The sequence below is a fragment of the Theropithecus gelada genome, chromosome 6 (assembly GCF_003255815.1).
Source record: "Theropithecus gelada isolate Dixy chromosome 6, Tgel_1.0, whole genome shotgun sequence".
In the NCBI taxonomy this organism is placed as follows: Eukaryota; Metazoa; Chordata; class Mammalia; order Primates; family Cercopithecidae; genus Theropithecus; species Theropithecus gelada.
Window position 1 is genome coordinate 3,146,988 of NC_037673.1, and position 13,649 is coordinate 3,160,636.

Below are 13,649 nucleotides of genomic sequence, written 5' to 3' on the forward strand. Positions count from 1 at the left end.
AAATACATTTTTCCAATCCACACGCACATTGTATTCAATCATTAAACATTTCTCGTAAATCCTCAAAGCATCTCCATTTCCCCTGTCCCCGGAGGCTCTAGTAAGGCTCCATCTTTACCCAGAACATGTGTTTTTGCCATGGCACAGCTTACGTCATTTTCTGTGATACATCTTTGTAATCACTAAGATTAAAAAAAAAATACGTAAATAAACAACAGTGTACGTATTGGGCTTAATCTCACTTTGAAACCAGAAACATGTCAACTGACAAGCCATCTTTTCTCTCTCTGTTCTGACATAGATAGCCCTTGCACCTGCTTGTTATTGGACTCATTCATAAAATGCATCATGCTTATCTTGAGGTTACCAAAGGGTCCAGTTGAGCATGGGAGGTGTGAATGTTGCTAGTTCTCTGGGTAAATATTTGTACTGGTCAGAGACAATGGAATCCTACTGCGGACTTTCTCACATTCAACTTGCTACCAGCGTCTTCTCTACTCAGAGAAAAAGACAATGCAAATAAAATGAAATACATGAAGAACTTGTTGATTAGAAGTTTATTGAATTATCTAAATCAAGTGACTCGTGTTAAGGCTCTTTGCTAGGGAGACCAGACCTATGATGGCTGGTGGTGAATTTTTTACCTGGAATATCATCCAGAAAATATTTACCCAGAAAATCATTATAATGCAAGACACAAATGATGATGCCATCAAAAACTCATAAATTAGTGGAGCTGAGAGCAAGTTTGTTTTTTTGACAGCAAGTTTTGAGGTGAACACGATGTACACTCTCACTGTGTGAACTGAGTCAAGAAAAAACTCTGACTGTCCTTTTTGTTCAACATTTCTGCATTTTCTACTACACATCCTTGCAGTTTGCTTCTCTTACTACTCTAACCTTTGAGGATTTTTTCAGTAACTTCCATTCAGCACCTTGACAAATCTGGGTGGACTGTAGGAACACAATCCACATTCAATTTAATGGGCGGTAAGTCTGGAAAAATTGTCCCTGTTGAAGATCTACTTTGTAGTCTTAAGCATGATGATGCGGAAGCATCACACTCCTCTTGCTGGATACAGAAAATTCCCTTTGAAGAAAGGAAAAGAAAGTCAGCTCCTTTTGGCAAGACAGAATACAAATGGATGAGCTGTGATGAAAATCACCAAACTTGCAACTGGGGAGATGAAGCATCCACTGATTATTAAAAAGTGGAGTGTGTGAGCACACAAAACGTTGGGCTTTCCAAGTTTTATGATAAAGTTAATGTGCTTAAGATCATCAATCTCCACTGCGTGGAGTGGCGCCTTCAGTAATTTTGCCCCTGTCATCAAAGCAGCCTCGTGGGACGGACGGTTGCCCGCGCCCGTAATGAAGCACTTCATGCAGAAGCAGCTGTCGCCTCACCTGTTTGCCAGCCCATCCGAAGGCCGGAGAAATTCTCCAATTTAGCAAGCAAACTTAAGTCATTATTAGAAATGACAGGGAAACCTGATGAAATTGTACTTTCAATTGGAAAACAAAATTGCAATCAGACCAACATGATTTCCTCATGGTCTGACCATGCTAATGCCAGTCGAGACATGGGCAAATGTATTTAAAAGTCATCATGGAGCATTACCATGCGATCTCCTTTCACTGGCCCTTATTAATATAAAACTTCAATTTGCATGTAAATGTGGTCAACTTTCATATCATCAAAATACATGAGGCCTGGGAAAGTAATGAATTGAAGTTGGATGCAGCAATTACTGACGTTTATAAAGAATTTTAAAGAGGTCAGTCTAGCCTTGGCTGAGAAAATGAGGAAATCAACAGGGAATATTGTCAATATAGCAGCCGGGGGAGTTGGAGCCAGTCCCAGGTGTTGAGAGCGAGATGATGATTAATAGAGAGGGAGCGCATTGCCTCTCACCCATGAGGACTCGGCCAGACCCCAGGCGCAGCGGCAGAGCTGCATGAAAAGGTTCTTGCTGGGTCCCCGCTCCAGCCGCCTGGCTGTGCGTTCCGGGGGGAATGAAGTAGCAAGTGTTTATGAGCCAGCCGTGCTGAAGGTTTAATTGGGCTCCACAGCCTTTCCACTCCCTTCAGTAGTTGATATGCAGTTTAACCTTTTTTTCCCACCTCAGACACACCAGAGCCACTGGGATTTTAATAAGGCGCTTGCATCATGGCTTGGCTAAACATTGACTTAGTTGCTAAATGGAGCTAAACTGCCTTATTGCGTTGTAATGGCAATTTATCCGTTGTCTAATTTTTTTAAGAGGAAATATTTATCCTGCCTGCATGTTTCATAAATCCTCAACCACGTGGCGTGATTTGGGGGGATTTTCTTTGCCTATTTGTACACACAAGTTAACAGGCGACGTAATTTTAAACATGCCTGAAAAATCAATGCAGAGGTGGCCATGCTGCTGTAATTTTGGAGGATTTAATCGCAGATAATGCAGGGTCAGAGTTTGTCTTCAGGATTTGCTGGCCATGTTTTCACAATATTACACAGATAGGCAGGGTTTCTCACGACCAGGTCTCTAAGAAAGCTAGAAATTAAACAGCCTCTTACCTAAAAGGACCAAGGCAGGCTCCATGCCCCACTGCTGTGGAGGGGAGCCTGGCCTGTGGGGTTTTCTGCTGTCCATCTGATCTTTGCATTATCCCATTAACCATCTCTTCCCTGTTAGGCTATTTAAGAGGCATATACACATTCTTTATAAATGCAGGTTCCTTTGGAATTCCATATACCTTTTTAAAATAAATCGATTTACTGTCTGCTGTTTTTAATTGCTTGATTCAAGGGAAGCGTCTGCATTGGGCACTTCCCACGCTTGGTTTGAGGCTACCCCACCGGCCGGGCATGGTGCCAATCTCTCACACCAGATTCTTCATTTGACTCTGCTGTCCCCATATCCATCGTTCTTTTTGGCTCTTTTATTATTTCTTCTTTCCCGACAGTATGCATAATTATGAATGCCCAGCCAGCTTCAGAGCTATGCAAATATGTATCTGCATTGATAGATGTATTTCCTTTCTTTAAAACCTACATCCTAGACATGAGATTCCAGGTATAGAGTCTAAATGTGATCAGTGTTGAGAGCTGGCAAAATCTCAGTCTTTGAATACACAGCATCCATTAGTGACAACCAGCTTAGCACCACTTACATCCTTTACCCACACTAGGACTTAAAAGAAAGCTCCATAATTCATGTTAGTGGGAAAAGTTCCTGTCCTTCAAGGGCACTGGAAAATGGGTAAAGTTGAGGGGTATTTACTGAGCAGGGAAAAGATTCACCAGGTATTGTGGGCACCCTTCAGTGCCTAGATTCTGATGCATGTGTCTCTAAGAGTTAGCATTTCCCCAGGGCTATAAAACTTTACATCTGTGTCTTTTTCATATACACTGTCTCATTTGTGAGCTGTATCTGGATGCACTTTAATATAATGACTGGCCAAGTGAGCATGCTATTTTGGAGGGTCTTTTTCCTGGAGGGAATCTGCTCCAGGTGTGTGTGGGGAATGGGGAGTGGACGCTTGAGGAGCAGATGCAGAGGTCCAGGCAGCAGTGGGCATCGGCACGGGCGCAGCTGACGCTGGCACTGCAGCTCCTTCTGAAACTAATGCTTTGTTCTGACTCAAGACTCGGCCTCAAGTCAGCCATGGGCATAGGAGGGGTGGGAGAAGCGGGACACTGAGGCAGTCTTCCGCAGAAGGACAATGGTGCTGGCAGGAGGGACTGGGTCCTAGGAGCTCAACCACACACAGTCTGGAGGAACTAGGGCTGGGCCACTCCAGCACTCCCACTCAGGAGCCTGCCTCTCTCTTGAAAAGAATCAGCACACATTTCGTACCTCTGCCAGCCAGTGGATGCACCTGGCCTTCCCTGGGCAGGTCCCTCGCTGCTCCTGTGAGGGCAGAAACATGTCTGCAGGACCACTGAGGTCACAGCCACCTACAAGGCCCACCACCCCCACTTGTGCCCATGCTGGTGTCACCCTCAGCCTGACACCTCTGCCATCTTCTTGTGCCTTCCTTCTGCCATCTTCTGTGTGTGTCCTGGAGCCCCTGTCTCCTGAAGTTGGGTCTTCTGTTCTCACAGGCAGACATGGCTGTGGCTGCTGCAGCCACTGACTTAACCAGCTTCCAGGAATGCACATTCCAGTCCTTAACCGCAAAGCAAGGTTTCTAATAGACAGGCTGCATACAGCTGGTGCTCAGCAGAAGCCCCACTGCTCCTTCAAACCCCAATGGTCTTGCCCATCCCAGCCTCCCGGTAAGATTTTCCTCACATTCAGGAATTTTGCCCTCCTGGGATCAACTTAAGTGGAAGCTAATGATGCTTTTCACAAGACCTTGATTATTCTGTGAGACGGTGGTTTCTGAACCACCTGAAGAGGGCGTTTCTGCCTCCCTTTAGCTGTGTAATGCTTATTGCCCTTAGTGTTTTCTTTTCTTTTCTACGATAATGGCCATCCTACATAATTCGGGACACACAAAATCATTCTTGCCGAATAGAAGAATTCATAGCTGATAATGATGATAAAATAGAAGGAAATAATACAGGAAAATCACACCATTTGGAGAACAAGATTGATTTTGGAAGATCGTTGAATTTTTGTAATTCTTTGTTTCTTCTTTGCACTTAAAAAAGAAACACCTAATTGTTAAGACCTTGAGCTCAAATAAATCGCTCAATTGGTTGTACTGTTTTAGGGAAGTGAAAATATCCATCCTGCTTAAAACCATTCTTCACAACTTAAAATCATGCTTAACTATAAACTTTAAAGCATTTCCTACACTTGTAACTAAATATTTGACCTTCCATTTCTTAATGATATCTCTGGTGCTTCAGTGCTTCTGTTATATACACCACTGTGGTTTCCAAAAGTGAAAAGAAGATAGCACGCTGAAACTGTGGCTAGGACACAGCAGGAGATGAAAGCTACAACTGGGCATTTTCTGATGTTTCCATTAGGAACACAGCACAAAGTAGACCCAGGAAATTGTTTTAAATTGTCCTCTGCTAACTACATACTAATCAGGTCAGCAAACCTACCCTCTGGAGACAACAAGACTAACCTCACGTTCATGTTCCTTCCACCAGGGGCCCTGCAACCTCATGAACTAATCAAAGCTGTGCCCATTCATTGAAAAGAGAGGTGCACATCTCATTCTTATTATTGAAAAGAGAGGTGTACATCTCATTCTTATTTTTAAATCAATGAATAAACAACCAAACTTCATCCAAAGGCAAGTTACACTTTGGTACAATAATCTGACTATTGGATTCTTAAGTGTAGCATAAAAATAAGAAATTGCATATATATGTATTTGGGGATTTAATAATTAATGTTCATATAAACATACAGTTAAACAATTTCGTTTCCTCTACTGTGGTCACTGGAAATATTTTCGAACTTCATTCTAGGACTTAACACTGGGCATACTCCAGTCACTCAAGTTTCATTGGAGTCATTATCGTATGTTCTGACTTCCGGCTGCTTCTCCTCTTACCTCCTTTTCCCACACATCCACATCAGTTCCTGTTTGGTGAGGAGACAAGAGGCAGCAGATCTGGCTGCCAAGGAGCAGCCCCCGCTCAACAGTGGAGCAGAGGCTGACTTTATTACTTATGTAAGTAAAGGAGGGCTATGCCTGTGAGAGCCAGCTTCCCTAAGCAAAGTGGGCTTCTATCTTGTATAGTGTGGGGTTCAGGGACTGGTGCATTGTTAGGGGCAGCAGGAAGTGGGTACTCTAGTGATTTTGCTGACATTTGTGGGAGCACAGCCCCCAAAGCACCTACACCGAAGCACCTACACTGTGGAAACGCATCATTGATTGATTATAGGAATTTGAACAGAATCTGGTAGACTTGTGATTGGTGTTTGAACAGGATTCTTGGAATCGTGCGTCAATTCACCCTGCTGTAAAATGACATATTTTCCTCAGAGTGCTGGAACTCTATTAAAATTCTCAGCATCTCCTTTAGGAGCCCTTCAGCCAACACTGCAGAAGACGCTACTGGAAATTGTCCAGGTCTTCTCTAATATTGTTGACTTTTTTCTTGAAGATGGTATTCTATTCAAAATGATCTAGTTTTCTCATTTTACACATCAATCAATATGTGTTTGCCCTATTTGGGTTTTTTAATCCTTTGTTGGATTATCTGGTGGAGCAGTAGTTGTAGAAAAGTACTCATCAGATATTAAAACACCACACACATTATAATGAAGAGGAGATGGTGGTGTTAGTCCACGATCCAGGAACAGCGTGAAGTGCTGCCAGTGGTTTACATTACCCACAGGTTGACCGAAATAAAATCTAAGACTGTACTGTCATCCCTAACTACTTGGCTGAAGAAAGTAATCTGGTTTGTTATATTCGTCAAAGCGAAAGGTAAGTTTTTGACAACACTTCAGGTTGTGCGGTATCAATAAATGGAACCACTATTTCCAGGTACCTCACCTACCTGCTGCTACTTATATACACAGGAGCACTTTCATCTCTAGAGACGATGTTGAGGGAGACATAATCCACCAAGGTGTTGGAGAATCTACACTTGGAATGATCTGTTAGATTCACAGAACATGTCCAAAGGTTATTTAAAGAGAGCTGAGCTATAGAGTGAAGCTGGTGATTGTCTTTAACAAAGTCTAATACTAAGCAAGTTATTTAGGATAGCAAGAGGAGCATGACAGATTAGGACAAAAGTGAGCTTACCTTAAACTCTTTTTATTTTTTTGAGACAGAAACTCACTGTGTCGCCCAGGGGCTGGAGTGCAGTGGTACAATCTCGGCTCACTGCAGCCTCCGTTCCCCAGGTTCAAGCAATTCTCGTGCCTCAGCCTCCCAAGTAGCTGGGATTACAGGCACGTGCCACCACGCCAGGCTAATTTTTTGTATTTTTTCATAGAGACAGGGTTTCACCACGTTGGCCAGGCTGGTTTCAAACTCCCGACCTCAAGCAATCCGCCTGCCTTGGCCTCCTGAAGTGCTGGGATTACAGGCGTGAGCCACCGTGCCTGGCCACTTTAAACTCTTAAAGGGATAAGATATGACCCCCCAAAACTACAGGACACAAGTGTGCAAGAAGAAAACACAATCATCAGTGTTTCTAGGAATTCCAGGGAATGTTGTTGACATGGTCGTGATGGAAGCTGTCTACCTAATTGCGTCAGAATCCTATTTCTGCTGTAAAAACTCACTACAAAGTTAGTGGCTGAAAACAACATGGATTTATTATCTTACAGACCTGGAAGTCAGAAGCCCAAAATGCGTTTCCCTGGGCAGAAATCAGCAAGTGAGCAGGGCAGCATTCCTTTCTGGACCCTCTAGAGGAGAATCCAGGCGTTGCTTTCTCCAGCTTCTAGAAGCGCCCACGCTCTGTGGCTACTGGTTCCTTTCTCCATCTCCAAGTCGGCAATCTCATCACTCCACCTCCACTTCCAGGGCCTCTCCAACACTGACTCTCCTGCCTCCCTCTGTCACTTTTTTTGAGACTGAGTCTTGCTCTGCCTTCCAGCCTGGAGTGCAGTGGCGTGATCTTGGCTCACTGTAACCTCCACTTCCCAGATTCAAGCAATTCCTCTGCCTCAGCCTCCCAAGTAGCTGAGATTATAGGCATATGCCACCATGCGCGGCTCATTTTTGTATTTTTAGTAGAGATGGGGTTTCGCCATATTGGCCAGGCTGGTCTTGAACTCCTGACCTCACATGATCTGTCCACCTCAGCCTCCCAAAGTGCTGGGATTACAGGCATGAGCCTCTGTGCCTGACCTCCTCTGTCACTTATAAGGACCCTGTGACTACATTGAGCCCACTGGAAAAATTAGGAAAATCTTCCCATCTCAAAGTTAGATGAAAAGCAACCTTCATTCTAAGTGCAACCTCAGACTCCAAGCTTTAGGATGTAAACCTCTCTGAGGGCCATTATCCTGCCTACCACCCTCTGAAGTTGAGCACTTCATCATTTACCTGATTCCTAATCTGCCAAGCTCTACCTCTTGTGCAGTCAGACATGAAATCCTCATAACCTTCCCAGTTTACTTTGTGGAAAAGACTGAGTTCTTTGAACCCAGTTGGTTCTTGTTCTATTATATCCTATATGATCATGGGAACTTTGTTCCTAAGGGAAAGAAACATTTGAAAGTGGGGTTACTACACACTATCAATATCTTCATTGAAATTTTATTTCAAAAATTGCACTTTACCCCTAGATTAGACACCCACCTCCATGCAGAAGGCAGAGCACCTGCTGAGTGGAGTCGATTGAAAACACCATTCCAGGAGCAATGCAGGGCAGTGGCTATGACCACATAAGACGCACAAGGGCGGAATCACCATCTCGTTTACTGGAATACCTCCACTGTCTCACACAGGGCCCAGAACGTGGCAGAAGCTCAATAAATATTGATCAACTTATTGAGCGTACATCAGCTTTGGAGGCAGAGTTCTGGACTTGATATTAACTCCGTGGCCATAGTAGGTTATTGACCTCTCTGTGCCATGGTTCCAAAAACAGGATAATAAACGTGTGCTTCTCGATATAAGTGAATTCAGGGACAGTTCTTAGTACAATGGAAGCGTCCATAACTGTTGACTTTTATAGTTAGCTCACTTGAACGTAAGCCCCAGAAGGGCAGGGACACTGCTGCTTTCAGTCACACCAGCGTCCCCAGCAGCCAGGTCAATATCTAGGACACTATAGACAATCCATAAACATTTGGGGAATGAATAAAATTACGTTATTACAACACTTTCATGTGCGCATGACTAAAGAATTTCTCAATTATTTTTGTAATTATGAAATATAATTAATCTTCTCCTTTACAAATAGCCAGATTTTTCTTTTTCAAAACTTGTTTATTTTTATTTCAAATAAAATACCAGATATGTAGTCTTTTATCCCTTACCTCCACCCTTCTCCCTGCAAGTCGCCAAAGTCTATTATGCAGTTCTTATGCCTTTATATCCTCATAGTTTAGCTCCCACTTATGAGTGAGAACACACGATGTTTGGTTTTGAGTTACTTTGTATAGAATAATGGCCCCCAGCTCCGTCCAAGTGGCTGCAAAAGACATTATTTTGCTCCTTTTTATGGCTGAGCAGTATTCCATGGTGTATATATACCACATTTTCTTTATCCACTCATTGGTTGATGAATACTTAGGTTGCTTCCATATCTTTGCATTGCGTGGTGTTGGTTCCATATCTTTGCATTGTGAATTGCGCTGCATAAATATGGGTGTACAAGTTTCTTTTTCATATAATGACTTCATTTCCTTTGGGTAGATGGTAGTGGGATTGCTGGATCGCATGGTAGCTCTACTTTTAGTTCTTTAAGGAATTGCCATACTGTTTTCCATAGTGGTTGTACTAGTTTATATTCCCACCTCCAGTGTAAAAGTGTTCCCTTTTCACCAAATCCATGCCAACATCTATTGTTTTTTGGCTTTTAAATTATGGCCGTTCTTGCAAGAGTGAGGTGGTATTTCATTGCGGTTTTAATTGACCCAACTTTAAGACAGGGTTTCACTCTGTTGCCCAGGCTGGAATGCAGTGACGTGACCACAGCTCACTGGAATCTCAAACTCCTGAGCTCAAGTAATCCTACTGCCCCAGACTCCCAAGAAGCTGAGACTACAGGTGCCTGCCATCATGTCTGGTAATTTTGCTGACATTTTTGTAGTGATGGAGTCTCATTATGTTGCCAAAGCTGGTGAAATACCCCAAATTTTGAAGGGAAAAGCTAATTTGTTCTTCCACAATTCTGAGGCCTGATTATTTGCTCAATAAATGTTTCCTTAATTTTGATTATGCTTCTGGTGTTTTCTGTGTAAGTGATACATATTATTCCTGAAATGATGCTCTATTTAAAAAGTCAAAGTGAAGTACTTTTCAAATGAACCCTTCTTTGTTTCCTATTCCTAATGTATAAAATTGCATTGAAATAGTTCAGTATGTTTTTGTAATTTTAGTTTATTTGTAACACTTCCTCAATGGCTGGATGTAAACTTCAGAATCCTGATTGTTTTACAAACAAAAGAATATTATAAACCAATGTAGTCCAGACAGTGTGCTTGGTTAAAATCTGGGATAGTAGCCAGGTGCGGTGGCTCACGCCTGTAATTCCAGCACTTTGGGAGGCTGAGGAGGGTGGATCACAAGGTCAGAAGTTTGAGACCAGCCTGGTCAATATGGCACAACTCCATCTCTAATAAAAATACAAAAATTAGCTGGGTGTGGTGGTGGGCGCCTGTAGTCCCAGCTACTTGGGAGGCTGAGGCAGAAGAATCACTTACACCTAGGAGGCAGAGGTTGCAGTGAGCAGAGATCATGCCACTGCACTCCAGCCTGAGTGACAGAGCAAGACTTCATCTCAAAAAAAAAGAAAAAAAAATCTGGGAAAGTATTACATGGGACCCATTATGTGGGACTCTAGATTTGGAGTAATAAAATTGAAGAATATGGAAATGAAAGACCTTTTAATGATTGTATTATACTCTAGCAAATTAATAATAATATGGTCTTTTTTCAGTGCTATTTCTCGATGTGTCTAGAACATTACTAGAGTCTCCCACTCTTTGGATATGTCTAATCATCCCTGAACCAAGAAATTGTCACACTGTGCAAGAAGAATTTAAGGACAACTCCCAAGAGAAGAATCCTTGTGTCTATGGAGAACCCACACCAAAAAGGGTATCCTGTATGTGATTTATAGGAATTCACTTATTATTATGTCTTGTGGATTTTAACAATACTAGGTACTTATTGATTACATAATTAATCAGTTGTAGCATGTTAAATATTGCGATGTTTTTAGCATATGCAAATAAGAAACTAGACTTTAAGTTTTTGAGCACAAGGTGCTTGATATACCTCCTTAGATCAAGTCCTCTTCCTTCTTTGAACTTGAAAAAATTGTAAGGATATGCTTATTTTGTGCTCAGTTTTTAAAATATTGTTTTTTCTTAGTAAAGAGTGGTTAATTATTTATGTTTTTCAGTCACTGTGCAAATAATTGAACATTTGGGAGTAGGTAACACAAGCAAGTTCTGCACCTGGGAAGCTAAGATTCTAGCAAGACTGACAGTGAACATGCACACCAAGTAGCCAACCAAGATACAAACGTGCCTGTGCCAAGGATAATGTGAACAGTGTACAAGGATGCAGTCAGGGACAAAATTTGCTGAATAGTCAAGGAAAGCACTCCAGGGAATAATGTTTAAGTTAAGTTGAGGTTGCAAATAATTCCACCTTGTCAAAAGCAGGGAAGAGTAAAGAAAAACAGAGGGAAGGATGATGATATTGGATGAAGCTTCTTGAGAAGGGGAGGAAGCTGTGGGTGGGCGGGAATGCAGAAAGGCATCATAGGAGAGACTGCAGGAGGGACAGCAGTCTGAGCTCATGTGCATGAAGGTCCCATCAGGGAAGTGGACTTATTTTAAAATGCAATGCAGGAAGGCAGCAAAGAGCCCTGAGACGGTGTGGTCTGACCCATGTTCGTAAGTATGGAGCAGAGACACTGTGGGTGTATGAAAAAAGGAAGTACAGAGAAGGAGTTTGTTGACATGACTTAGAAGAGAAGATGGTGCCTTGGTCTATGTAGGTGGCAACACTATAGAGAAAGTGCGCTGGTTGGGTGAATGTGGTGGGGAGGGAGACCTTGGGGAGAAGTTTTAGATTGGTTGATGATTCATGGTCAGGGAGAGGAAGAACCTGGAAGCACTCAACAGTTTCTGGCTGAAATCCCAGGGGAACTAATGGAATCAATTTCTAAGGCAGCAGTGAAAATGGGCATCATTGCTATGAATATATTCAAGTGTGTGAAAAACAATCACTTCAGATTTACTTACTTGAGTTTTGTCTTGATTTCATGAAGACCTGCTTTTCATGATATCTACATAGTTGTTTTTCTCATTATAAAATGTACTAGGATTATTTATTCCATATTTTAGAATTTGAATAATCAAGTATGTCCAAATATGTTTGATTATTGCATGTCACAACATGATCTATTTATTTAAGCAGTATCCATATCTGTTTGAGCATCAGGAGATATCGAGATATTTCTATTCATATGAATATAAATATATACGTAGAGACAGTCAGAGCTGTTGTTTCTAGATAGAAGACAGCTCATTAAGTTAAGTGAATTAACTGGTTAGCAGGCTAGTTACAGGTTATAACAACATTTTCAATTTTTTCAAGTTTTGATAAAATTAGTTATATGGTTTATTAATTATAATGAGGCAATGGAGGGTGTAACTTTTTTCATACTTAGATATTTTAATATAAATCTTTAAATAACTGGTAGGACAAGCAGACAAAAACAGAATACATGATTTTGTACAAAACTATAAAAAATCAGCATAATGAACATACACAAGAATGCTCAATTTTTTTAAGTGAATGCAGAACATTTATTAAATGTATCATATGATCAACCATGTAATTAACATAGAAATATAAATAAAATATATAAAGATTGGAAGGAAAGAAATGTAATATGCCAAGAAAAATAAATAAAAGATACACTTAGAGAGGAATAAATGAAACTGTTCTTATTTGAAAATGACATCTTTTTGCATGTAGAAAATCTAAAACAATTTGCAAACAATTAAACATAAACATTTAGCAGGACTCTGAATATAAGGTCAAGGTACAAAATTCGAATATATGCTATAGATTAGCCAAGTGATGAAAAGTAAACCATAAAAGACAAATTGTGTGTATTATTACCAAAACCAATACAATGTTTAGAATGAAACCTAACAGGAGATATGCAAGACCTCTACACTGAAAACTAAAAAACATACATGAGGAAAAATGGAAGAAGATCTATATAAGGAAATATATACAAAGATCATATGTTGGAAGGGTTAATATTTTTAAAGGAACAATTTCTACAAGTTGAGATCTAGATTTGAGTCAATCCTGAGCAAAATGGCATCAGAAATGATGATGATGATGATCATGATGGTGGTGGTGATGGTGGTGATGGTGGTGATGGTGATGATGGTGATGATGATGGTGATGACAGCCATGACAATGTCAGAATTGGCCTGCTGAATGTGTGACTTATATGGAAATGCTAAAAATCAAAAATAGCCAGAGCAAACTTGGAGAAAAACAAGGACTTATGAACTATGTGTCAGGACTTATTTAAACCTCTAGTTGTTGTGACCACTTGATATTGGTGAAGAGGACAGAGAAGACCAATAGAGACAAAACACAGGACGGAAAATGGACCACACTCATCACTTTATTACAGCGCAGGCAGCTAGGCAATCCAGGGGTGGGAAGGATGGTCATTTTAATAAATAGTACTAGATCAATTGGAAATCCATCTAAGACCAAAAACAAAACAAAAAATAAATAAATAAACCATGACCCCAAACCTCACAGCCTACCCAAAACCAATTCCAGTTGCATCACAGCCCTAAATCTGAGACTTAAAATGGTAAAACCTTTAGGAATCAACACATGGGAGTATTTTAAGAAATCTTTGCCTACTGCACAAAAGCACTAACTATAAAAGTAAATGTGCATGAATTTGACTTCACTAACATTGAGAATTTCTGTTCAGGCAAAGATACAGTTAATAGAGTGAATATGTGGCCGAGCATGGTGGCTCAAGCCTGTAATCCCAGCAC